This window comes from Bemisia tabaci, chromosome 4, assembly GCF_918797505.1.
Source record: "Bemisia tabaci chromosome 4, PGI_BMITA_v3".
Taxonomy (NCBI): Eukaryota; Metazoa; Arthropoda; class Insecta; order Hemiptera; family Aleyrodidae; genus Bemisia; species Bemisia tabaci.
Window position 1 is genome coordinate 31,675,249 of NC_092796.1, and position 26,363 is coordinate 31,701,611.

The 26,363-nt window shown below is 39.7% G+C and overlaps 1 protein-coding gene across 2 annotated transcripts in view; it reads right to left on the reverse strand.

The window, feature by feature from the left end:
* Positions 1-26,363, reverse strand: part of LOC109036932 (uncharacterized) — a 342,569-nt gene that overhangs the window by 314,221 nt on the left and 1,985 nt on the right. For both annotated transcript variants that reach the window (XM_072299695.1, XM_072299690.1), the window contains exon 2: positions 4,508-4,575. The gene's annotated coding sequence lies outside the window, so the exon portion shown is untranslated. The remainder of the gene's footprint in view (positions 1-4,507; positions 4,576-26,363) is intronic.

The following is a 26,363-nucleotide window of genomic DNA, read 5'->3' on the forward strand; positions in this document are numbered from 1 at the left end:
TCCCCCGCCCATGAAAAGACCAGAGAAGGTATGTGGTAACACGCGAAATTGAAGGAGATTCATAGCTTTTCTTCTATTTGAATGTATGTACTAGTGTACTGCGCTCATGAAAAGTATATATGGTCGCATCGATTTTAAATTCGCGAATTTTCCGTGAGTAGGGTGAAAATTTTGGAATCCTTAATGTTGTACACCAACCGCTGTATTATTTGGGTTCACGCCGCGAAATCGAGGCGAATAACATGCAATTTTTAATCAAATTCAAATGACGAAACCACTAAAACAATCACATATTTGCCGCGATGTTGCGGCGATTCTTCCGTATTTTTCTTTTTCTTTCTTTTTTTTTCTTCTAACAAAATTGGGAGTTATAAAACGATACATATACATGAAAAGGGCTTTTTCTTTGAGCATTTCACGAATCCATCAGCAATATCCCCATCCTTTTCAAAATTTTAAGTTGAAAATCGCGCAACTTTTCTCTTTTCCAGTAGTCTTGAAGCAAAGAAAAATGCGACCAAAATATGACCAAAAACGGTTTGCGGTGGGTAAGTCTACGGTACGTATGGACTTAAAATCGTAAAAATCTTAAATAGCACGCTCACTCAGGCAAAACAAGCTCTAATGTGGTCGAATATTGGTATCATCCCCGAAACAATATCGGCCTAATGCTCCCCGTTATTAAATTAATAATTTTTGGTGAAGCATCTAGACCCGTGACTTCAGTCACGGGCTTTCCGCTAGTATTAATTAAAGAGCTAAAATGTTTCTCAACTGAAAATGTCAACTTTTAAATGTTTATGTTGTTGTGTTGTTTGCATTATACGGGTGTTTTAAATTCGCCTGCAGCTGCGTCCGCAGCAATAATTGTTGTTGCGAATATGTTGTGCATGCTGATCTCATCTCATTACATACTTGACTCTTTGAAGGCGTTCAATGAGCGAAAGTAGAGCACCCTGTTGGAGAATAAAAGAAGCGAGATTGAAGGAATCACTCAATCCCTACTTCGTTCGTTCTCCGAAAGATCGCGCTCCTTGCGCACAAAAAAAGCCTTCAAAGATTCGAGTATGTAATGAGTTAAAATCAGCACGCACAACGTATTCGTAAGAACACTTGCTGCAGACGCAGCTGAAGGCGAAATGTTCAGTTAAAAAAAGAAGGGTATGGTGAATGGTCTGCATGTAACAAGAGGGTATGTAGTCGATCGCCATGAATTGAATGAAAAATAGAAACGTGAACCGATCAACACCGATTCAAAGGACAAATTAAGAAAAAAGCGCATTGAAATCCGTAAAAACTTGCATTTACCATGAACATTTCAAATCGCGATACCTTGAAATTAGGATCAGTCAAGATTTTGATTTTTAGCGATTTAAAGTCCTTACATACCATAGACTCACCTCCTGCAACCCGTTTTTGGATACATTTTTTTCGCATTTTTCTTTGATTCAGGACAAGTAAGAAAAAGAGAGAAGTTGCGTGAAGAAGTTTTCAACCCATTATTGCGAAAAAGATGGGATATTGCAGACGGGTTTGTGAAGTGCTTCAAAAATAATCCCTTTTCATCTGTGTATCGCTACATACCTCGCAATTTTGCACAAGGAAAAAAAAAATAAAAAAAATAAAGATGAATCGCTGCAACATTGCGGCAAATACGCAATTGTTCTAAAAGTTTCGTGATTTGATAAAAAATTACGCGTTACTCGCCTGGATTTTGCGGCGTACACCCAAATAAGACAGCGGTTGATGCAGAAAATTAAGGATTCCAAGATTTTCACCTTACTCGCGGAAAATACGCGAGTTTAAAATCGATGCGGCCGAAAATTTTCATGAGCGTAGTACGTTCAAATAGGAGAACAGCTATGAATCTCCTTCAATTCCGCGTGATACCACATACCTACTCCGGAGTTTGAATGGTTGCTCGCTTCAATTCCGACTATTAAAAAGAGAGAAATGGCTTTATTTTCGACTCAATATTGCAAAAAGCACGGGATACGGCAAGTGAATTCGTGAGATGCTACAAAATTAAGCCCTACACAGATGTGTATCGCTTTAAATCTGACGATTATGCAAGAAAAAATGAGAAATTTGGAAAGAATCGCTCCATTATCACGGCAAAAACGCGATTGTTCCAGAGATTTCGTGAAATGATTTTAAATGACGAGGTGTTCGCCTCGATTTCGCGGCGTGCACCTAAATTTTACCGATGTTGATGAAGGTCTTAATTTTGGAATATTAAGATATTTTCATCGGTATATTTTGATAATTTTGCGATAATCGCAATGCGACGCAACGCAATGCAATGATGAGGGTTTAGCGGGCTAACTGAACGCCTTCATTCGTGCGGGATACCACAACAGATGCAAGAGTTTTCTTATTGCATCTCTCAATAGGAAGTTTTGGGAACAGATCAATGAAGGAGCTAAGAGTGACGGGAAAAAACAAAGGATAGAATTTTTTAGAGGGCGAGAATGGACTGTTAGAACGTTTCTTCAATTTTTAGTGTGTCCTCACTAGTGATACACACACAGTGTGTCACAGCGTGGTGCACTTTTCATCCAGCAATTACGCGAGAAAAAAAAAATTATACGGACGAATCACCGCAATATTGTGGCAGCTACGCGATTGTATCAGAGGTTTTGTGAAATGATTTAAAATTACGAGTTATTCGCCTGGATTTCTTGGCGTGCACACTTTTACTGTGAGGTTGATGAGGAATATTGAAGATTCCACAATTTTCACCCCACTCGCGGAAAATACGCGAATTTAATATCGATGCGACCATAATTTTCATGAGAGTAGCACATTCAGATAGGAGAAAAGGTATGAATCTCCTTCAATTTTGCGTGATACTCCATACCATACCTGGCAAAATGTAAATGAACGTAAGTGATTTGAGATAGACGAGAGGCTATGATTTCCTTTCGATTTTTGGTGATACCACATTCTTACTATGGAGTTCGAATAGTTCCTTGTTTCATTTCCGCTTTATATAAAGCGGCTCCGGGCACGAATTTCATGTCTACATCACGAAAATTCAGCAATATTACATGCGGATGCGTTGAATCCTATGAGAAATTATGCGCTTTTCATTTAGGTACCGCAAGAAACGCGTATTTATTACATCAACACGAGCATAATAATCGTTAATGATAGAGCAATTCAATTTAGGCGAAAAGCTATGATTTTTCTCCAGTTTATCGTGATACCTTATTTTCAACTCCTGAGTTCGGATGGTTGCTCGCATTATTTCCGCTTGTTAAGAATTAGATATTGCGCGAACTGCATCTCAATATCGCGAAGAGTACGCGATATCTCCGGCGGATTCTAAAGAAACTCAACTTGAATCAAGGAGGGGGGGGGGGGATTCAATGCGTAAAATTAAAGAATTATCAAGATTCAAGCACTTTTTCCTGTCAAGAAGCCTGGAAACTTTAAGGCAAAATGTCCATAACTTTCCCTACAAATATACATCCGGAAAGAATGAGGCAAAATTCAAAACCTTTATTGTATATGTTCTTTTAGTGCGCCTAAAAACAAGGAAAAAGGTTCACGACTTTCCTTAGGTTGTCGGCCTCCTATGGTGTAGTGGTTGTAGCGCTTGCTCTATGATCGGGAGGTCCCGGGTTCGATTCCCGGCCAGGCGACCCGAGTTTGATGGTCTCAAACAATGGTTGCCTGGGACTGGTTCAGTAGGGACGGAGGGGGGATGGGACCAAAAGCGTGGGATTAGCCCTTGAGGGCTATTTGAAGTAGGAAAAAAAAAAAAAAAAAAAAAAAAAAGGTATAAGTACACATTTAGAGGCAGAATTTGTAATCGCATTTGTTTCTCCTCAGAACGACAGCAGATATGTGCTATCCGAGTTTTTAATTATTTTTCACACTTTCAAAGCACTGTGATACATAATTGGACTACAGTCTGCAATTAGGAACTAAAATTTCCAGCTCACTTTAGAAACGATGTATGGGCCATTAATTTCCAAACGCAAATGAGTGTTTATACAAGAGAGTCAGATACTGTAGTCCCTCTTGGCGAAATGTAGTCCAATTCCTCATCAATATTGCACGTAAAACACTGAGGAGACACTAAAAATTGAAGAAACGTTCTAACAGTCTATTCTCGCCCTGGAAAAAAGTCCATCCTCTGTTCTTTCCCGTCACTCTTAGCTCCATCATTGATCTGTTCCCAAAACTTCCTATTGAGGGATGCAATAGGACAGCTCTTGCATCTGTTGTGGTATCTCGCACGAATGAAGGCGTTCTGTTAGCCCGCCAAACGCTCATCATTGCGTTGCGTTGCGTTGCGTTGCAAGCATCAATCGCCGAAACGAATTGGAGAAAACTGAAATCATCAGCTTGCGTATTTCACAGTGCAGAATGCGGCAAAGTCATCAACTCTTTTTTGCCAAAATTGGAAGTTGGGTGGTATTGTTCGTTAGCCTTCATTACGAATGAAAGGGGGGGGGGGAGAAAGGAGAAGGAATAAGTAGAATTTTTAGGTACGTACCAGCAGAAAGTTATCCAATTGCCCGACGCCAAGCTGAAAGCACTCACGACACTATCACCGAAACTGAACTGGAAAAATTGGCCATAAACAGACTTAGAATAAAACTAAATATTGGTTAAAGACACAGGTTCGTCTAAGCTGATTTAAATTCTGCCCATGTACAGTTGTTCAAAATTTATTAGGTCATACACAACAATAAAATGAAAGAAAGATGACAGAGAGATATTATTAAATTGATTTAAAAAGCCGACTGGACTCATTCCAGAAATATATTAATTTCTTAATTTAAAGTTATTTCTTAAAAAAAAATAAACTTTAAATAAAACATCATTTTATTAAGTTCCACGGAAGGTTGCATCTCAGGCGGTAAATAAATTAGAGGATGGAGGATCAGAGCACAAAATTTTGTTACTAATTTAAGTAAATCTTTAAATTAAATTTTACAGTCACACAGTTCCCTCATCAGAGACAGAAGTAAAACCTTTTCCAGCTCAACTCATAAATATTGCACCTCGTGTATATTGTAAAAGTTTCGTCTCATTATACGCTCATTACACTCTGCTTGTTAGGAGAAAAATGTTCCGATGCTGAATGGTCCACTATTCTATTATTAGATAATACAATTTCTTGTCATGTATCTACACTTTTCCTTACAGTTACCACCCTCAGGAAGATAAGCAAAGAAAGTCTTACGGCCTCATCTCATTAATCTACTTTATTTACCGATAAAGTGTCTGGAAGTAAAATCATAGTAAGTCCGCCACAAGGCGGTACATTATCTGTTAGAGAAATCATCATTGTTCTCCAATTTCTCTCGTCACGGGGAAATGCTGAAAATACTTTTGACTCAACTCGAAAATCTATGAGGTGTTGCCGCCTCAACCTATAATAAATCTAAACGCTAATGAAGCATATTTATGTCGTAAATCGAAAATATCAGACACTGCCATCAAACAAAGGTGGATGGGTGTTCAGGCAGAAAGTCGCAAATTTCGGTAATATTCAGTTTCGTTATGTGCACTTAAAATGTCTTCAAATTTCTCTCAAAACAAAAAAATCGAAAAAATCACTGTCAACTCGATTTATACATTGGCACGCACATAATATTTATATAGTGCATCACAATTCATATTTAAGCTAAGGTAGAAAGTGCTCCTTGAATTTCAATCATATGCAAAGTAAGCTACTTTAAAAAATTTTTGACTCATCTCATGAATTCGCGAAGAACTTTAGACTCATCTCATAAATTCGCGAAGAGCTTTTGACTCATCTCATTTTGTGAAGAACTTTCGACTCATCTCATAAATCTGTGAAGAACTTTTGACTCATCTCATTTTGTGGAGAACTTTCGACTTATCTCATAAAGTGAAGAACTTTTGACTCATCTCATAAATTGGCAAAGATTTTTTGACTCATCTCATTTTGGGGAGAACTTTTCACTCATCTCGTAAGTTTGCGAAGAACTTTCTTCCCTGCTCCTATACCTACCTGCTTATGAACGAATTCGCGTTTAAGCGGTTAGAACAACATACTTGCTTTAAAATGAGGTAAAATTTCTCCCTCACAAGGTATAACATTCTTCTCTAAGTTTCTCCTTAGAAAAGAAAAATGTGGAAAAATTTCAAACCCCACTCAAAGATGGACTTGCATGCTGATTGACACGTGTTTGAATTAAGAAAATTGCACGAATCGGTCTCACAGTGCAGTTTTAGTCTTAAAAAATGTAAATTCCACTCCAAATCATCATCATTAAATTAAAGCAATTAAAATGGACTCCACTCAAAACCGGCGGGATAACCGACACATATCAGTTTTAATCACAGTCACAACTAGTCACACAGTTAAAATTACTCCAAATCTTGGTGGCTTCTTTCCCCTACTCAAATAAAAATCAAAAAATTGGACATCGATCATCTCATAAAAAGTGAGGATTATGAATGATTATGGATGACAACGGAACAACCTTAGCATCAAAGAGATACTCGATCCAAGGATGACCCGTCTCATTTTCGAGTACGTTAGAAAATTATGAGACAAGCTACGGTTAAAACGAGAAAAATGAGGAAGGGGAAAGTGGGGAAAACACAGGATTTGAATGACCGAATGAGTGTCTAACTAAATGAAACTTGCTCTAAACAAAACTGGAGACGATTTCAAGTTTTATGATCAATTCAGCGAGAGGAAGAAGACGGACGGAGATGGATGGAAACATGAGAAGACTGAGTGAGTTAGGTGCGAGAGTTAAAAATTGAACAGGCGGATGTTAAAGTGAAAGAGAGAAAAAAGAAAAACAAAGAAGAAGAGAGAGAAAAGAAAAACAAAGAAAAAGAGAGAGAAAAGAAAAACAGAGAAAAAGAGAGAGAAAACAAAAACAAAGAAAAAGAGGGAGAATAGAAAAACAAAGGAAAAGAGAGAGAAGAGAAAAACAAAGAAAAAGAGAGGGAGAAAAGAAAAACAAAGAAATAGAGAGAAAAAAAACAAAGAAAAAGATAGAGAAAAGAAAAAAGAAAGGAAGAGAAAAAGAAGAAGTACATGAGAAAAGAAGAATAATAAGAAATACTTACCTGAAATACTTACCTACCTAAAACTTACCTGAAAAAAGGAAAAAAGGAAACAGAAAAAATACTTACCTGAAATACTTACCTACCTGCAACTTACCTGAAAAACGGAAAAAAGAAAAAAAGAAAGAATACTTACCTACCCGAAAAAAAAAACAAAAAAAAAGAAGAAATAAAAACAAACCCCACCTAACTGCCACGGCAAAAAAGGCGTTCGCGCCTGAGACACAAGGTATAGGTAAAACGACGTTACATAACCTTCCTTGTGTCTCGAAACTGCCTTATCAGGGCCGGCAACAGCCCCGAACGGCAGTCACGAGGCACAAGGATGGTGAAGTAACGCCTTTTTACCGCCCATCTCGCGTCGTAGACACAAACTCTTTTTTTCCGTGACCGGTAACCATGCTCAAGAAAAATGCGGTAAGAACTTCCGTTCTTAACATGGGCGGCAGGAACCAGCCTAGGGGTTCAAGGGGTTATCACCGTCCAGCAGAGGTCAGGCCAGCGGTCGGGACAGGTCCGCAGATGGCTCCTACTCGTGCGTCCAACGGTCCGACGTCCGACAGTCGGGCTGACGGCTCGCCGGACGGTCCTTCAGACATTCCGTTGGACGGCATTCTACCGTCCTAACGTCACTTTCATCCTATTGTGGGATATTCAACTATGGAGCGCCATCCATGTCACAGCCGTTAATGGTTTTTCACCGAGAATCGTATATTCCTAGGGGCTTGAAGAGGGGCCCTGTGAGTAGTTGCGGCGGACTGGCTGGGAAAACATACCACGTGTAGTTCATTCGTCAATGCGCTTCACGCGGAGCCCCCTTGCAGGAAAATTTGGGGGCCCCATTGGACACTTTCAACATTTAGGACCCTCCCCCCATCAAGCGGGGAGGGGGAGCGGATTGACTTAGGGGGCTTAGGGATGATCATGTCATAAACTTTGGTTTCGTGTGCCTTACAGGGGCCCCTTCTGGCAAAATCTCGGGGCCCCAACAGAAACTCTCACCCCTGGGGACCCTATTGAACACTTCTAACATTTAAAGCCCTCCCATCAAGCGGGGAGGGGGGCTTAGGGATGATCATGTCATAAACTTTGGTTTCGTGTGCCTTACAGGGGCCCCTTCTGGCAAAATCTGGGGGCCCTTCTATGGAGAGGCTCTGTGGACCCCAAATGTTTTTTTTTTTTTTTTTTTTTTTTTTTTTTTTTTTTTTTTTTTTAAGCGAGGCCCGCCTCTGAAAATTTTTGGCCAGTCCGTCCCTAATGAGACCAGAAAAATTACGAGGGGGGAGGGGAGGATTTTTGCGATGCGGAAAATAATTCGTTCGCAGGGCCATCCACGGCCTCTGCTGAACATGCTCTCCCCTCCCTTGACATGATAAGCCCCCAATTCTCTTTTGTTGCCCCCTCCCAAAAAAGAAAAACAAATTGAGCCAGTCCGCCCAAACGGTATATCATACATAGCAGGATTTCTATTCGGCGGCGCTGTGTAGATGATATTCACCTTGCAGCGCCGCCTTCTGATACATGGAAAAAAGAGGTAAAATAGCGTCCCGGATCTACCCACTATTCCCTACCCTTATGGTAACCCTGCCTTAAACCCCTAGGACAAAATGTTTGGACACAGATGGCGTTCTGTAGTTGAATAACTCAGGCTGAAAGTAAAGTTAGATCGATGGAATGCCGTCCGACGGAATGTCCGATGGACCGTCTGGCAGGCCGTCCGCCCGACCGTCAGACGGACCGTGTGGAGGCACTTTTACCGGAACTGACGGCAACGGTCGTCATTGTACGCCGCGACCGAGAGATGCAAGTCGCTCCTGCAGCGGAACCTACGAGGCCCCCCTGAAAGAATTCACCTCGAGGGCCGTGTTTAATGGTCGTTGTTTAAGCAACTCCTTGCACAACAATGGACACGGCCCTCAGGCCCTTAGTCGCGTTTCCTCCGGAGCGCAGCACTGAGCCGCGCCCCAAAACGCGACTTCATTTTTCATTTTCACCTCTTGAAGCCTGATAACAAACCAGGCACCCACCGTTGAGAGTCTAGTGTAATCGATGATATAACTTAAAAAAATTAATTTCTTCATTCATAAAAAAAAAGAAAAAAAAATGTGCGGAAATTGTATAATTGTAGGAGGACCCACTATTGACGATGCGAGCCTTTGCAAAATTAATTTCTTCATTCATTTAAAAAAAAAAAAAAAAAAAAAAAAAAAAAAAAAAAAAAAAAAAAAAAAAAAAAAAAAAAAAAATGCGGAAGTTGTATAATTGTAGGAGGACCCACTATAGACGATGCGAGCCTTTGATGGAACAATTAAGCCGAGATTATAGAACTGAATGGTCACTGACGAGGTCTTCATTTTCTCTAATAGAAGGGGTATTATTAGAACTTTTAAATCTGTATTTGCCGCAGGTATTTAGCAAGCCGAGTGTGTATTGACTCGTTAATTTCAATAATTTACACCATGGAAGTAAAGATTTCATTAGCAAAAAACTGCATCAGTGCGACGCGGTGTCGGCTTCGAGCGCCTTCAAATCCCGGCGATACTTCCCGCTTTGCCAGAGAGTTGGTTTAGTTGCCTATCCGAACCAAACCTAATTACGATCATTAATTTCACTACAAGCACTCACGAGTGTGCTTGGTGGTTCATTCAAAGAGAAAAAAAATCCTCCTTAAATTATTACAAGTATAACTATCGGTACTTTTTACCTCGTTTCTTTACTTCTGAATTCCTATTTGTTTTTTGTCGTTTTTTTTTGTTTTTTCTTGTTTTTTTTAATACACAAAAGAAAGTTGCAATTTGCCCGCAATTGCTACATGCTTGTAAATCATTGATCACTGCTTCCTCTGCTTAGCCGTTTCATAAGTAATTATCATCTCGAACCTACGTAAATCTAATTTTAGAGCTTGATGTAAGGATCCTCAGAGATGAATTATACAAAAAGCAGTTTATCTTGAGCTCCAGAGTTTCAGAATCAAGATTTAACTTTAGTAGTTTCGGATAACGATTAGAATTATTAATTAATGAAAACTTCGACTGAAAAGCAAGCCGTTCATTTATCTTTCTTTTGCCAACGATACATCATACCCAAGAGAAACCACAGGGCACTGTAAAATAACTACGGAGGGGGGGGGGGGATGCGTAACCAATGACGAGCGATACTTTCTACGAGTGATTTGATCATACAGAAGATCCCTAAAAATATGTTACATATTGTGGATTTGATCTAAAGGAGGAAATTTAGTATTGTTTGGATTCTTAAATATTTGTTCCTGGGCCCGCTCTTGAAATAGGGACCTTAAATGACAGCTGAAAATTCAAAAATGCAAAATTTAAGTTTCAGGATGGAAATACCGAAAGGAACTACCTAATTCACAATTATAATTATTTATTCTAGTATTTAGGTTCGATAATAACGCTTTAACACAATTAAAATGGAAGCATTCGGATCTGCGATTAAAGTGAGGATATTCAGCAAACTATAGTAATTTCCTACGCCAAGTTTATTCCAACTAAAATAGCCAACTGGACAACGTCATGGGCAATTACAAGTATTTCTCGCAAGACATCACATCACATTACATTACTTTTCGAACTTGGGGATATTTCAAAACAACACGTCTCTCTCTCAACACGTTTTGTACCGTGAGTTAGGATTCTAAACTCGGGTTGGAAAAGTTTCGAACGTCTAGGAAGGTCCGAATATTCAAGCTCATAAAATAGGTGAATTTACCTGGCACCGCGGCCGGCGACATAAAAAATGTGAAGAATGTTATTTATACGTCTCAAAGTATTGTAAACATTCAGCATTTTTGAAACACGGAGATTAGCATCATCCAATAATGTGTGTTCAGATTTTACGATCCTTCCAATTTCAGTCGCGTCAGAGATTAGCAAGTACATAACCTGAAGGCCCTTCAGGTTGAAGGGAGATCCCGGAAAGTTAACATTTCAACACAAGACGACTCATTTTTAACTAGTAGAGCAGGGAAAAATGGGGAGGGTAGAGAGCTAATACAATGTAGTCACTCTCCTTGTTTCCCGGATATAAAAGTACACCAGAAGTGAAATGTTACAAAACTGTCGCAATCGCAATGCTCGTCAGGATCCGAACTTCCCTGAAAGCGCGAAATGAACTGCTAACTCAACGAAGATTCTTTGAAGATCTCGTATAAACGAAGAAAATGTGCCCATTCTTGATTTGATGTTTAAAAACGCAGAGGTAAGCAATAAATAAAAAAATACGATCCTAAGGTTACGTAAATAAATATGGGGAAAAAATCTATCGATATGACTTATTACTTTTTAAAAACAGGGGCGCGCCCCCTGGCCCAACCCCTAAGGGGCGCTTCGCGGGCTCATCTGGGGCGGACGACCTCCTATTGATAGCCGCGAAAATCGTGAAAACCGGTCCAGCAGATCTTTGAAACGAACTGTGACAAAACACTGATATTTACAGTTTTTAAATTGGAGACTTGAGTTCATTATTGCGTGGTAAAAAAATTAACACTAAGCGTGTCACAGAGCTTACAGTAATGACGATGAAGAAGTTGTGATGTTTTTTACCAACGGCAACTCGGTTGTTCATAGGATAACAAGTAAACGGCTGTTGACAAATCTGGGGTGTAGTTTTAAGGAACAAAAACGCAACACATCGCTAGGCTTACGTTTAGAGCGTGAGTACGATAAAGTGAGAGCATCACATAAAGTAAAATAAAATCTTAGTTCTGATGACTTTTAGGTCCATTACCTTAAAATCCTAGTCTTAAAAACTTTCCGTCTTTTCGACGCCTCACTTACGTCTTTTAGTCACTAGCACATACCCTCTATTATAACCATTATTTTGGCCCAGGTTATTAACAAGGGCGGACTCCGATCGAAAAAATGGCCGGAGGTATTGGCCCTTCAGTGCTTGGACCGGCCCAATTTTTTTTTTTTTTTTTTTTTTTTTTTTTTTTTTTTTTTTTTTTTGCTGTATAAGGAAGCCAACCGAGATCCAAAATAACGCTAATTATCGACCGGTGCACTGAGATTTTTCCCGATGTTCCTGCCTGCCTACCTCACCCTAATAATAAAAGAGCAATGTTATCGAAGCTGAAATCATAACTGTTACCAAAAAAGTTCCAGTGTCTAAGCACTGAAACAACTGGAAGAGATGAGAGCTGTGTTCTCCGTGCGTTTCCGTGGAAAGTTTGCGTTTACAAAATGCAATAACAGGCCACTAAAAAGCCTCGAGATTTTTGATTGGGATTAGGATACATTGTCATTATTTCATTACCCAGAGCCATAGGATCGTATCTATCTTTCGGAGGATTAGAATCAAGATATTTATGGAGTGGTAAGTCAAACTTGCTGCTTAGAGAACAGTTTAAAAAACTTGGTCAACATGCTTTGACAAAGACAATGAATTTAAAAGTGGAAATTAAATTCCGAGAAAGAAGGAGTAGGAGTGTAACCATTTTTCCAAGAAGTCTTAAATAAAAGATATGGAGATACGATCCTTTGGCTCTGAGCTACAGACTTTCATTTACAAATTAAGTACATTCATTAAGTCAAATAAACAATTTTTTTTTTTTTTTAATTAATTTACTCTCCTGTGTTTTCTTTTGTTTTTTTTTTGTTTTTTTTGTTTTTTTTGTTTTTTTGTTTTTTTTGTTTTTTTGTTTTTTTGTTTCTTTTTGTTTTTTTTGTTTTTTTTTGTTTTTTTTTGTTTTTTTTGTTTTTTGTTTTTTTTTTGTTTTTTTTTTTGTTTTTTTTGTTTTTTTTTGTTTTTTTTGTTTTTTGTTTGTTTTTTGTTTTTGTTTTTTTTTTGTTTTTTTTTTCTTTCATTTTTTTTCATTCTTTATTTTTTCTGTTTTTACCTACATTAAATTTTTACATCACCAGCTTTTGCTTTACTTTTTGAAAGCAGAGCCTCACGATGCAATTAAACAAAATATCAAGTCACAACCAAGTGTGTTAATACATTAAATGCCGATACGCGGCATCAGCGGATGAATTTCCGTGAAAATATATACAACTTAAGCTCTTTGGGGGCCGGGGCCGTTCATAAAATACGTGACGCTCTAGAGAGAACGGGGGGTCGAGTGGAGCTTTGAGTCATTTTTTCACATGTTAAGCGTTACATGGCGAGGAGCTGATGGGGACGAAAAATCCGAGATTTTGCGTCACGTATATTTTATGAATGGCTCTTTACATAGTCTGTTCACGAGATTATACTATCATTTTTCCTGAAGAAAAATTCTGCCATCTAACCCCAAAATCTACGCCACAATTACGACCTTTCGTCCGCAAGTTGTCACAGTATTTTCCAATGTTGACGTAGTCCGATCCTTCACAGCGTTGGTCTTCATCTTCTTTCTTCATCCGGGGAAATATTTTAGGAATAATCTTGTTCAACGGTTATCTTCTTGTCTAGTCTACGAGAAGTGACTGTTAAATTTCCATTTTCCCAGTCAATAATTTCAGGCAATAACTCTGCATTACGTCTTATCGATGGTGGTTTCTTCATTGTGCAGCGGATATATTCATCGTTCGCAGGGATGTATCACCGAGAGCTGAGCCTGCACGATGCACCCACAAAGATAGCTGGTAAATTCACCCTGAAAATCCAAATTCCAATTCATCTGATTCCGTTGAGTAATTGTTTGGATTGCAGTTGTGTTGTAGTTGTGTGTGTGCAGTTGTTGGTTGTGGTTGTTGTTGTTGGATTATTTGTTGTTGTTGTTGTTGTTTCTTCGTCGCAGCAAATAAATTTTTCCTTTTTTATTAAGATTTTATTCGAAAGAAATTATTCTAAACATAATAATAATTTAATTCTCCTTTGTAGTGTCCTTCTTTTGTTTCTTCTTCGGTGCAAAAGTTCCATTCCGTCAAAATACCAAGAGCTCTGATATCTGATCTGGCACGATGAGTCTGTCCGGTGGTGTCAGCATCTTCGCTGCCACAAAAAGTCGTTTCTTCATCCTAGTGCTGTAATGAGCCATACTTTCACAGGCCTCTGGGCAGTGGACATCACCCGATTTTGACTCACTTCTGGTGCGTTGCAAATGAAGTATATTCACGAATGACACATTCACTTTTGGCAAAATCATGACTCCTGGTCATGTTTGTAGACCCCAGACAGGCGAAAAGTCGATACTCGGCAAGTTGATGGTATCAGAAGGTATTTTCATGATGAGGCCACGATGTCTTTTCTTCTTTTTTTGAAATTTATTTGTCTTTCATTCCTTTTATATTTAGTGAGTTAGGAATCTACAGCCATCTACGGACACATGTGTTTACTATGGAGATTTACTGTCTGCAGACATCAGAGCGAGATTTTTGGCACATCCATGCTCTAGGCTTTTTAAATTCTCAGGATTAAGGCCGAGTGGAATCTGTTTCAGCAGAGCCACTCGTCAGTTCCGTGAAAATTTGCCGCCACTATTGACACAATCACACAAGTTTCAGGATTAAGGCCGGGTGGAATCTGTTTAAGCAGAGCCACTCGTCAGTTCCGTGAAAATTTGCCGCCACTATTGACACAATCACACAAGTTTCAGGATTAAGGCCGAGTGGAATCTGTTTCAGCAGAGCCACTCGTCAGTTCCGTGAAAATTTGCCGCCACTATTGACACAATCACACAAGTTTCAGGATTAAGGCCGAGTGGAATCTGTTTCAGCAGAGCCACTCGTCAGTTCCGTGAAAATTTGCCGCCACTATTGAGACAATCACACAAGTTTCAGGATTAAGGCCGAATGGAATCTGTTTCAGCAGAGCCACTCGTCAGTTCCGTGAAAATTTGCCGCCACTATTGAGACAATCTGAAAACGCTGATGCCGCAGATCAAGTAATCTCCAGAGTTATAAACACAACGAGGCCGATGTGCATTACTTAAGGCGCCTGCAATGTTGCAGATATACTTCAGTCCGACTTCTTCGAGTCTAACTTCTTCGAATCTGACTTCTTCGAGTGAAATGCCACGTGCATCGTCGTGGCTCCATTTGAGTTTGAATGGGCACTTTCGGCTGTACACTGAATTGTCCTGCGAGAAGATAATACAGCCTTTCTTGTCAATGTTGCATTATCATGGTAGATTCATCATTGACCTCCAATTTTTTACTTTGAAAATGAACTTCTGATAGGCTTCACAATGTCCCGGTGAAATTTGACACACCTGATTCCGGAAATCTGTGCCTCCTCTTGCGCTTTTCAAATTCTGTTTTAAATTTCATCTTGTAAGAGTTACAACCCTGTTGACAATCGACGATTATCCGAATTAACCTCTGTGCATCGGGTAACAATCAACTCCGCTATCACGCTCGTTGCGCTATCACGTTCTGGAGGAGATCCGTCCGTGAGCATTCTTACTATTATTAAACGGTGTTGTAAGAAGCGTGCTCTTGAGGTCCAGCGTGATTTTTCGGGATTTGAGCCGAACGATCATCAACTTCGAAGAATTTCGACACCTTCCTTTCATACAAACTTATTTTCGCTGACTGCAGGCGTACAGAATATGCTCGATCGTCCGATCCGTGGATCTCGGGGGGACGGTGTAGAATTGCACACACGCCGGCAGGCTCAGTATAGGCAATTTGCACATCGGAACGTATATGTAGAGTTTGAAGTATATCTACGATGTTGAGGGCGTATTAAACACCCATACACAACTTTCTATGTGTACCGTAAAAACAGCGATACTCGAAAGAGTTAATCATCGAATTCATTGTGAGCACTCAATCGGAATGTTTGCAATGTAAACAAATGTTGCTCCAAAATACTGACGATGTGGTCCGTTTAGAGCACCGAGTATAGCTTTATGTTCTAAATTATTCAAAAATAGCGTTGACATGGAACAGAGAGGTTACTGTTGTGAACATCCTGAAAAAGGAGTTGGCACACACTTCAAATGAAACAAAGTCTTCAGAACAGGAACATTTTCGTAGGTAAATGGCGAGTGACAAAAGACAACATCGCACTCTTGAAAATATTGAAATTTGAGTAAAACTTCATATAAATTTTCATTTTTGAATAGTCATTTCAGGGTGTCGAGAGAGGAGAGACGGATGCAGCCGATCCAGAACGGGAAACGACGACCTCAACTTATTTCCACTTCTTCTATTTGAGTCGAATTCGATCGCTTGAAAAAGCTGAAACTGTGACCCGTCAAAAATACGTATCGATGAGACTGGAAAAGTCATCCAAAGTTTACGTTGGAGAGGTCCGTGTGGATCAAACTCTGCAGTTTGAGAAAGATTCGCATACATCGTAGCAGGCGAGAAAATGGGATTCTTGATGGCATTAAAAAAGCAGCAGACAGCCCCTGCTGGCATAGGCAGTTAAATAAAGCGAGCTTTGAAAGGGAAAAAAGATTGGAAAGATTTGAAATTTGACGAAAATAATTCATTAAGCTACACGACATCGTGAAGAATTTCATATGTTTCTAAGGCAAATACAAGCCATACAACCTAGACTGACTTGTTAATCAGCTACGGCTCGAGTTCACGAGCTTGCTCTCGCATCAATTAATGAAGTTACTAAGGCGAAGTGGGGAGACCCAAGAGCAAAATCGAACTTTTCTCTAAGTTGGCGGAAACAAGAGAAGTGTTTAGAAAAAAAAAAGGGGGGGGGGGAACGCCATTTGAAGATATCCAGCGACGCGTTACAGATGAAAAATGATACCTCGATGAAGTGCGAAAAAAAGTCATGACAGATATTCTTATCAACGTTTATCACTGTTTTCTGCTTCACACCAAAAAATAGTCTGTGCTGATCACAAAACCTTCTGTTAACAAGGCTCCTGCACTTTCTTTGTTATACTCACAGAACTTTTCTGTTGTGAGAACAGAACTTCGGTCGTAGGTACAGAGTATAGACTGTCCTTCATAACGGAAACTTCTGTAGCTTTAACAAAGAAAGTGCAGAAGCCCTATGAACAGGAATAATTTTTTCATGGTAAGGGAGCGAAAGTCAGTAAAAGCAAATCAGTAAAAATCAGGTTATCTACCAGTCATCGTAGTCATCAAAAAGTGGCGCGTGAAAGTATCTCATACAAATCAAGGTAAAAAGGGACGGGATCAAAATACTTTACCGCCGACAGCCCCTGACGGTTAGGCAATCATTATTATCTCCTTTGAGATACATGAAAAACACCAATTACTTTTAAGTGCGGCCGTTAATTTTTTTCGTTTTTAAAACGCAGGACATTTGTTGAAGCTCCGTCGACAGCCTCTAGCGGTTAGGCAATCTTCAATGCGCGCTAAGCGAGTACAACATTCAAATTTGGACTTAAAAATTGTTTTTGACTCTTCTAAACGCGGCCCAAAGATAATATCGTTGGGGCTATTCAAGTATTCCGCGAATCGTTTAGCGGGGAGGAGTTCTGAACTTGCTTTAATGGATCTTACGAAAAGGGAGCGGGGTTACGCTCAATCGTACAAAAACTTTCCATTTTAAAAAGGGACTTTTCTTGTTTTAATCAAAAATTCAGCTACATTTTGGGCTTTATCACAAATTGTTTTAATTATTTAAAGAGAGGGAGAGGGGGGGGGGGTCTCCAAGGGGTCAAACATTAGGACAAAATGCCTTGTGCGTACTACTTACACGGCCCCATGCCTTATAATATGAGACATATTTCTTCAATACATGAGGTACTTTTTGGACACGGGATCTATGAAGTCTAATAATAGAAGTAAGAGCTTTCATCTTGTCCCAGCCACCCTCTCCTCTCGATTTAAGTCTCCTTTCTTTAAAGAAGAAAACGAGAGAAAAAACAGATCTCTGAAGTTTTTATAGAAAAATCCGATTCTAATTTGATTCATTAACATAAATTTATCCTATGGTCATTAACTTGTTACCTAATTTTTGCACTCACTGCCTGTTTCGACTCTGCCCGCACGCAGTGCGGCGATTTCGGCCAAGCTGTGAGTGCAATTCCTGTAAATTAAAATCCTTACACACGGATAAAAATGTGTATGGAGTGGAGAGCATTAGACTATCTAGCTATATATGACTGTATTACATGCTCTCCAGGAAATCTACTCACCAGCACCAGATTCCCGAGCATTGTACCCAACCATGCAGCTAGTAGATCTAGACGCACGGTTAACATCCCTAGGAGTCTGGTGCTGCAGGTTAGTAGATTTTCTGGGAGATAATACTAGCCAGACATCCGGAGGCTGGTAATGGGTATTACCAGCTTATTTTCTGTGAATGTTGTGTGGATTGAGCGGGTTATTTGAAGAGGAACAGTGGCGTGGCATGTATTGCGATGTATCGATTGCTCTGCTTATTTAAAGCAATGGTAGAGAATCGATTATTAAGGTGTTCGCTGCAAACACCCTGTTTATCGATCCTTTATTTCCATAGGTTTAAATGGCATAAAAATCGATATATCGCAAAGCACGCCACGCCACTGAAGAGGAACGTAACCGTCAATAGTTTTAAGAAAACTTTAAAACTTTTATTTCTTCGACATTTATTCATATTTCTGTAGGAGAAAATTAAGCGATGTTCTACAAACCGTCTGTAATAAAACCACGTTTACACGAGCAAGGTCGGAAAGATGGAGCAAGTATAATACAATGAATAACATTTTGGTGGATACGCCCTTCTTCCACAAAACCGCCCAGTAGGTACTGTCATTATTAGCAGTACTATGAAATTATCAAGAAAAAGTTAAAAATGATAGTTTGTGCCCTGACTCGTGGTTTCTACCAGTAAAAAGTACCAACTCTGTGCTAGAGGAAACGGCTCGGAACTTACGCCCGATTCTAACTAAAGCAGATACCTACTCGAAAGTTCGTTAAAAAAATGAAATTTACGGAGGAATTTAGGTAGAATCGCTCTGTAGTAGGATGTGTCCACCCTCAAAGAATAGAATGCCGTCAAAAACCCAATTTCTGAAAATTCGCCGGTTACGCCCTCTTCAAACAAACCGTTCGATTATTGCCCTCACTGCCCGTTTCGTCTCTACCCGCACGCAGTGCGGTGATTTCGGCCAGGCTATGAGGGCAATTCCTAAATTCTTAAACACAGAAGTTACAAGAAGGATAAATTAAAAGTTGTTATTCTCTTGTTTTTTTTTTCTTCGTTACTGCAATAGCTTTGTTAGAGTTGTTTCAATTCTTAGTCTAGTCTTTCTAGCCTTAGTTAATCATTTATGAAAATATTGATTTCTATCAATAAGTATTACTGGGTGAATGAAGAGACAGGCGGGAATATTGAGAAAAATTCCGGTGGACCAGTCGCTAGATAGGATACTTTTGAGCCAGTTCAACTCCTTCACAGTGCAAAAAAATCATCTAGGTAAAATAGGCCGGTTCAAGTACGGCAGATGCACCTAAGAATATCGCCGGTTAAATTTTCAGCCCACAAGTTCGCCCCTGAATAACGAACAACATACGCGTCTCGTGACTATATCAATGGGTATTCGAAATAAAACTGCCGTGCTAAGGAAAAACGCCGTATGAATTTTCAGGCGTTGCCAAATTTCTTTTGGCAAGACACAAATTTTCTGGTAAACTTATGAATATTTTCCTCCCAACTTTTCAGATAACTCTGTTTGCAATTTCGCTTAAACATTCTGAAAATTTAAAGGAAAAGTATTCGTAGCTTTCCTAAATAAGTAAACATTTGATCGAAGGAGATTTGGCTCATCTCGAATGTTCATACGGCGTTCTTCCTTAGCAGGCAGAATACTCCTAATTCAAACGAATTTTGACTGCGAAAAGCCGCAAAGTCGTTCCATCTACCATGGCTCACTCTCCGTAGCTCAACAGCCGTTTTTGCCTGTAACCGCGGATCCTTCCGATCAGAGGCGGACTCAGTAATTTGGCAACACCGGATTTCCTCCATTTGAACCTATGCTAAATAATCGATTCTTTTTGGAGCACCTGGCCCCTCCAGGAATCGATATACTTCCATAGGTTTAAATGGGGAAAAGCAGTGTTGCCAATTCGCTGGATCCGCCAATGCTTCCGATGAAGAATTTCGATCGAAGTTTCCGCACATGTTTTACTTTTTCTTCTTCCTTCTTTCGGAAAAAATTTAAACACATTATTTCACATAGAGTTTCTGTGAGGTTCCTTCGCTACCTGTACTACAAGCTCTGAAGCCTCCTAAATTTTCATTTCTGGTAGGATTTCTTAGTTATAGAGTTCTACCGGGCCGATTTTCATGATTTTTGCGGCTACCGACAGGTAATTGCCTCTAAAAAGCCAGCACTAATCAAATTTTGGAAATAAGGGCCGGGTTTTTTCAATACTACGTGGTAAAGTTTGCCATATCTCCCATTGAAACAATGTAACTTTTCATTTTTTATCACAGTTCGTTAGAGCGTTCTATCGGGCCAATTTCCATTAATTTTGCGGCCATCGACGGGTGACAGTCCCTACATGAGCCCGCTTTAATCAGATTTTGGAAATAGGACTCAGGTTTTTTACCATCATGTTATAAATGTGAGCTAATTTGGAGAACACTCCCCAACTGATGCCACCACGCGCGGAAGGTTACGCAGTGGCTGAATGGCCTACGAATACAAAAAAAGGGCCGCGAGGGCCCTTCGATGGCGCAAAGCGTCTTCAGGGGGTTGGGCCGCGTAGCGACCAGGGAGCATATCCCCTAGTTTTACTAATATTAACATATTATTTGAAGAATACTCAAGGTAGTTTTATACAAAAAAACTATAACATCATCGAAAATTGCGAAAATCAATTGAAAAGATTAATTCCGTCAGTGAAGCTACTTCTAGAGAAACGGCCCTGACGAGCATTGGAGCTATATGCGTCATAAAAATGAAAACATGGTGTCTAGTTTTCATGGCAAAGCTCATTCCCTGATTTTTTCCTGATTTTCCCTGATTATCAGGAGTTCACTTCCTGATGAGAAACCGAAGTTTTCTCCTACTTTCCCGGGATTTTCTAGGGGAAAAGAATATAATTTTCCAGACTTTCAGATATGAAGATCGATTTTAATTCATCTTACGGCCATTTCTTTGGCGCACATTCAAAATTTTAATTAAAAAAATGTTCCTGATGTTGATATTATCTGGTCAATGAAATAGATTCCCGGTTTCTGGAATAGATTCCCTGATTTTCCCGGTTAATTTTCATTCCCTGATGAATCCCGGTTTTCTCCGGTTTTTAAAAAACTAGACACCATGAATGAAAACTGCATGACAGAAGAAAAACGCGAGCACTCTAGGAATATTCAGACTCAGAGCAGACCTTCAAAATCTTTCCAAAAAGAGGGAGGAAGAAAGTGGAGAGATACCCCAGTAAAAGTATGCTTGAGATGTCAATCTTTTTGAGGTTCAGAAAGGACCAATTTTTAATTGAGAAAACTGTTTTTACATGCGATCAAATTTCGAGGAAAATATTGCGACATTCATATCCTTGCGGTGAGAAATATTCATCGGCGATCTGAATTGAGAATATAAACCTAGAAGGGTGATTTTTGTTGAAAGAGGCATGCTGCGACCAACATAATCCGAATGCTTCCATTTTATTCTTTCAAGTATGCACGGAATCACCTCTTTCAGCAACGTCATTTATTTTCTGCCGAAGTCGGTGTGGATTCTAATTCGTCTCATCTGAATTGCGAGTTGAAATTATACGGATGTGTGACCATTCAAAGGAAAAAGAATAATCCAAGGGGGCTTTTCCAGTGAGCGATTTTTGTCGAGTTGAGGGTCGAAAAAAATAGTCTTACGCTTGTTAGCGGAAAACTCTCAGAGATGTACTGAAAAATAAGCTAGGAGCCGTTTTCTTCCTTTCTGTGACACGGAAGGGAATGTACAATCGAGACTCGGCAATTCCATATTCTTTGAACACAGCATATTAGAACTTAGAACACTTTTTCTCGAAACTACGCTACATTTCCTGAACTACAAAATTCAAATAGCCGTAACTCCGGTTCGGTGTGATACGTATAATAGTGCAGTGTTCTTCCTCTCCCTCCCCCCTCCCCCACCGTTTGCACAGCTTGCGGTAGGTCCGGCACCGACAAATTAGGAATCTTCAACGATTAAAACGCGCGCCGTGGTGTACGCGCAATGCGTGAGGTATTACGGCGCGGCGGACCGCGTATTTGGCGCAATGCGTGAAGTATTCCCACAGTCTTGTAGGCGCTAAAATGTTTCTCACGCAGACTTCATTGCGATTCGTGAGATTATTCCGACTTGCGGAGTCAGGGTTTTTCAACTTGTTACGACAATGAAGTTTCTGCACATTCTGTATGGATTGTTGATTTTTAAAACGATTAAAAAAATAAGAAATTTAATAAAATCAAACTAATTTTTTTCTCTCTAATTACCTACATTTATATTGATGGTCTTAAATAGAAATATTGAGATTACATTGTTTTTAAAGAATAATATGAGCGCGCTTGATTACCTTCAGGAGACTTACTGGGACCGCGTTTAATATTGGTGAAAATAAGTGCGTGTGCTTTGATTTTTGTTTCGGGAGTGGGGCGCACACCGAAGAAGAAAATGCACCCCTGCCTGCCATTTCCTAGGGAAGGTGACATATCTTCGTGTGAAAATAAGAATAAACGCATACCACTACGAATTTTTAGCATTATTTTCCCCAATATTTTAAGTTATCAATCCGTCATATTTATATTCACCCGTAGTTTGAGAATTTCTCTTAATGTGATATAAAGGGGATTTCAAGTCAAGAGGGTTTCAAGGAGCATTTGGCAAGTATACGGCTTAAAATTCAAATTACGCACTGATGACAATAGGAATATACGTAGGTTCATTAAACACGGTAAGCAGAGTAGCAGGATTCAACGGACAGATTTCTGAAGCTCTAAAAATGCGTATGTTACTATAATGGATATGACTACTTTAGAATAGTCAACTATGAGGATATACGACAACAGCATCCAAAACTTCAACGGATCATTCCTACTGAGAAACTTGTTTTTTTTTTCTTTGTTTTATCTTCCTTTTGAAAATTATTCCGGCAATAAGCGACGGAATAAATTAAAGTTTATGCTCTGTCCATCGCAAAAACATTAAGCGCAAGTAAGAGAAAAGGAATCTGAACATCTGAACAAACATTTCCGAGTGAAATCATTATAATGATTGATGACTTCAACTGCAACGTTTCGTAGAATCGCATCGTCACATTTCATCTCCTCACATAGCTTAAAACCGCGTCCGTAAGTTCGGATTATCCGTGGGATCTCCGGTAGAAATTCCCGCGGAAACCCGGGGCTTCAATGAAATCGCAAATGCTCGTGTCACGTGGGAGCTTTTTTGCCATAGAGCTTACCATTCGTCAGAGATTTTTAATGGGTAAGCTTTTTTTTTGGTCGTCATAGTGGGTACCTACAGAGTTATATTCCCTGAAATAAAAATTTAAAAAAATGAAAGAAAAAAAAATAAAAAAAATAAAATAAAAAAAGAAAAGAAAAAAAATAATAAAAAAAAATAAGTGGGTGCCTGAGTATAAGGGTGGATTTCAGCTAATGGGAGAAAATGGTTCTTCTTGCGCAATATCTTTACGATTATTTTTATTTACAAAGCCTGGCATGTCAGTTTGGTTTGGACATGTCAGGTTTGGTGACGTCACCAAACTGACATTTTGCTGTTATTAATTTTTTCTGCCAATTTACAGTAACAAAATCAAACGAATCATTGAGGTTAGGTCGAGAGGCCACCTGTAGATGTATGAAAAAAAATATTTGCTCACATATTCCTTGCATATTCCACCAAAAGTTTTGATGGAAAACAGCGTCACCAAACTGACATTGACTAAGTGAGACACTCCAAAAACCATGGAAAAAACTGAAATTATGCTGAAATTGGAAGAAATATGTGCATTTATCAAGTGCATGTCTATTCTTTCTCCTTTTACGCACTCCATCCCTTATTACGCACACAAGCGCAATCTCTTGAGTGGCCACAAACTAAAACGCATAGCGTCCCCAAACTGACATAATATTGAGTTACACGCTTCAAGTCTCAAATTAAATTGAATAATATAGTTTTCTGGTGTTTCGATGCATATTATATCAAACAATATACACTCAAGACTTTTAAAAAAATTAGACAAAGCTCGCAAAAGGTCCTGGTTTATTTATATAACGATTTGATACATTGACTACCCCCGAGATACACGTCACAAAACTGACATTTTCACTGTTTAGCACGTTGAAAAAAAGGTTTAGAGTTATTCAAATCTCCTGAGGAATTTTTTCGTGGTTGATGTGACCTGTTTCAATGCAAAAAACCCAACATCGAGAGAAAATATTATAATTGAAAGTTTTGAGCACACGTCTTTCCCATATTTTCTCCCATTAGCTGAAATCCACCCGTATGCGGCCTTGAGGTGAATCGTATGAGGCCTAGAGGTGAATCTTATAAGGCCTCGAACTGGTTCCGCTGAACCCGGGTTCCCGGGAACCCGAGTTGTGTTCATCGCGACTTGCATCTCGCGGTCGTGACGTCCAACGGCGATCGCCGCTCGTGCAGCTCCGGCGAGGATCCCATCCGCAGACCCTCCCAGACCTCCTGGCGCTGACCTCCTGATGGACGGTGCCCCTCAAAACCCCAGGGGGTTCTGCACCACCACCACCAAACGCATGGCCACCCGAGACCCTCGTTACACGGACAATCGCCAACGGATCCCCGTCCGAGTGGAGCTCATCAATGCTCACCGATAAGCATCGATGAACGTTGGTGACCTCAACTTGGATGGGGATCTGCTCGCTATTTGTCCGTGTAACGAGGGCCTTGGAGCGGAAGGGACGTCTACACAGTTCGTCCGATTGCCAGATGGAGGGTACGTCAAACAGCCCCCCGGGCGCTCTGTCGGGAGACAAAGCGCCCGGCGGATTGCTTGGCGGACCTCCAATCCGACAGTCGGATGAACCGTGGAGACGCACCTTCGGCTCAATCCCCCCCCCCCCCCAAAAAAAAAGAAAAAACCAACATGCAACATGCAAGAGATTACTTACTTACTTAGTTACTTACTTACTTACTAATGGCGCTTCAGCCCGGGGTGGGCTTTGACCTCCAAGACGAAGTGTACATGCAAGAGATTAAAGGAAGTAAAAAGTGATTAGAGGAAGAAATAGGAGATTAAAGGAAGACAGAGAAGAGATTAAAAAAAGTAATTATAGGAGGAAAAAAGAGAGTAAAGGAAGAAAAAAATAAAGTAAAGGGGGGAAAAATAGTGGCGGAAGAAAAAAAGAGAGTAAAGGAAAAAAAAAGAGAGTAAAGGAAGAAAAAAAGAGAGTAAAGGAAGAAAGGAATAGGAGGAAAGGAAAAAAAGTGATGGGAGAAAAAAGAGAGAGTAAAGGAAGAAAAAGAGATATTAAGAGAGGAGAAGAGAAGGGAGTAGAGATTAAACGAAGAAAAAAGAGATTACCTAAGGGAAGAAAAAGAAAAAAAAAGTAAGAGAGAAGAAAGAAGTAGAAAAAAGAGGGAGATAATATGTAATTAGAGGAAGGTTTTACAAAGACCTCCCAACATTTAGAGCGGTTGTGAGGCAGGAAATTTCAGGGGCTGAAGAAACAAGTTCAATGGGAAATGGGTGGTAAGCAGTAAGCAGAGGAGCACGTAAGAAGAAAAACACGCATGAAAAATCGGCCTCAATCCTTGATTGGGTTCAAACCTAAGAATACAACTATTTCAACTCTGGGGTGTTGCATGGTATCATACGCAATTGAAGGCGTTTTGGATGACACGCCGTATTCAGTGGATCAGTTTACTTTAGTGTTAGGAAACTGTGGATACCTGATCTGATCTTAATCACAGTTGAAGAATTTTACTCCGCTTCGTGGTGTTGAATGGAGACGTAGCAATTTCATGAAATAATTTACTTAAAGTTGAATTTGACAGCCGCCTATTTGCCATCCAGCGAGGCAGGGAAGGGTAATCCGGAAATCGAAGAATGAAACACGGACCATAAAGTCCGATTTTTTTGCCAAAATGAACTCATGATATACCTAATTTCCAACACTTTTCATAGAATGACTTTTTTCAAGGAATTACACTATTTCCAAGAAAATCGATGATAAATGTCGTCCGAATACCGACCTCAATCATCAAAAAAGTCCAAGATGCTCGAAATGCGAACACCTCCCTTTTTTTCTCTATGAAGAATTTGCACTGGTCGCAGGCCTAGTGGATTTCAAAACTATCAGAAAGAATGCTTCCGTGCTACGGAAAAACGCCGTAAAAGCTTTCAGACGTTAGCACATTTCATCTGATTAAATACGAGTTTTCAAGGAAACTTGTGGATATTTTTCATTCAATTAATATTCTATAGATTTAATTTGCAATTGAATCTGCAGAATCTGAA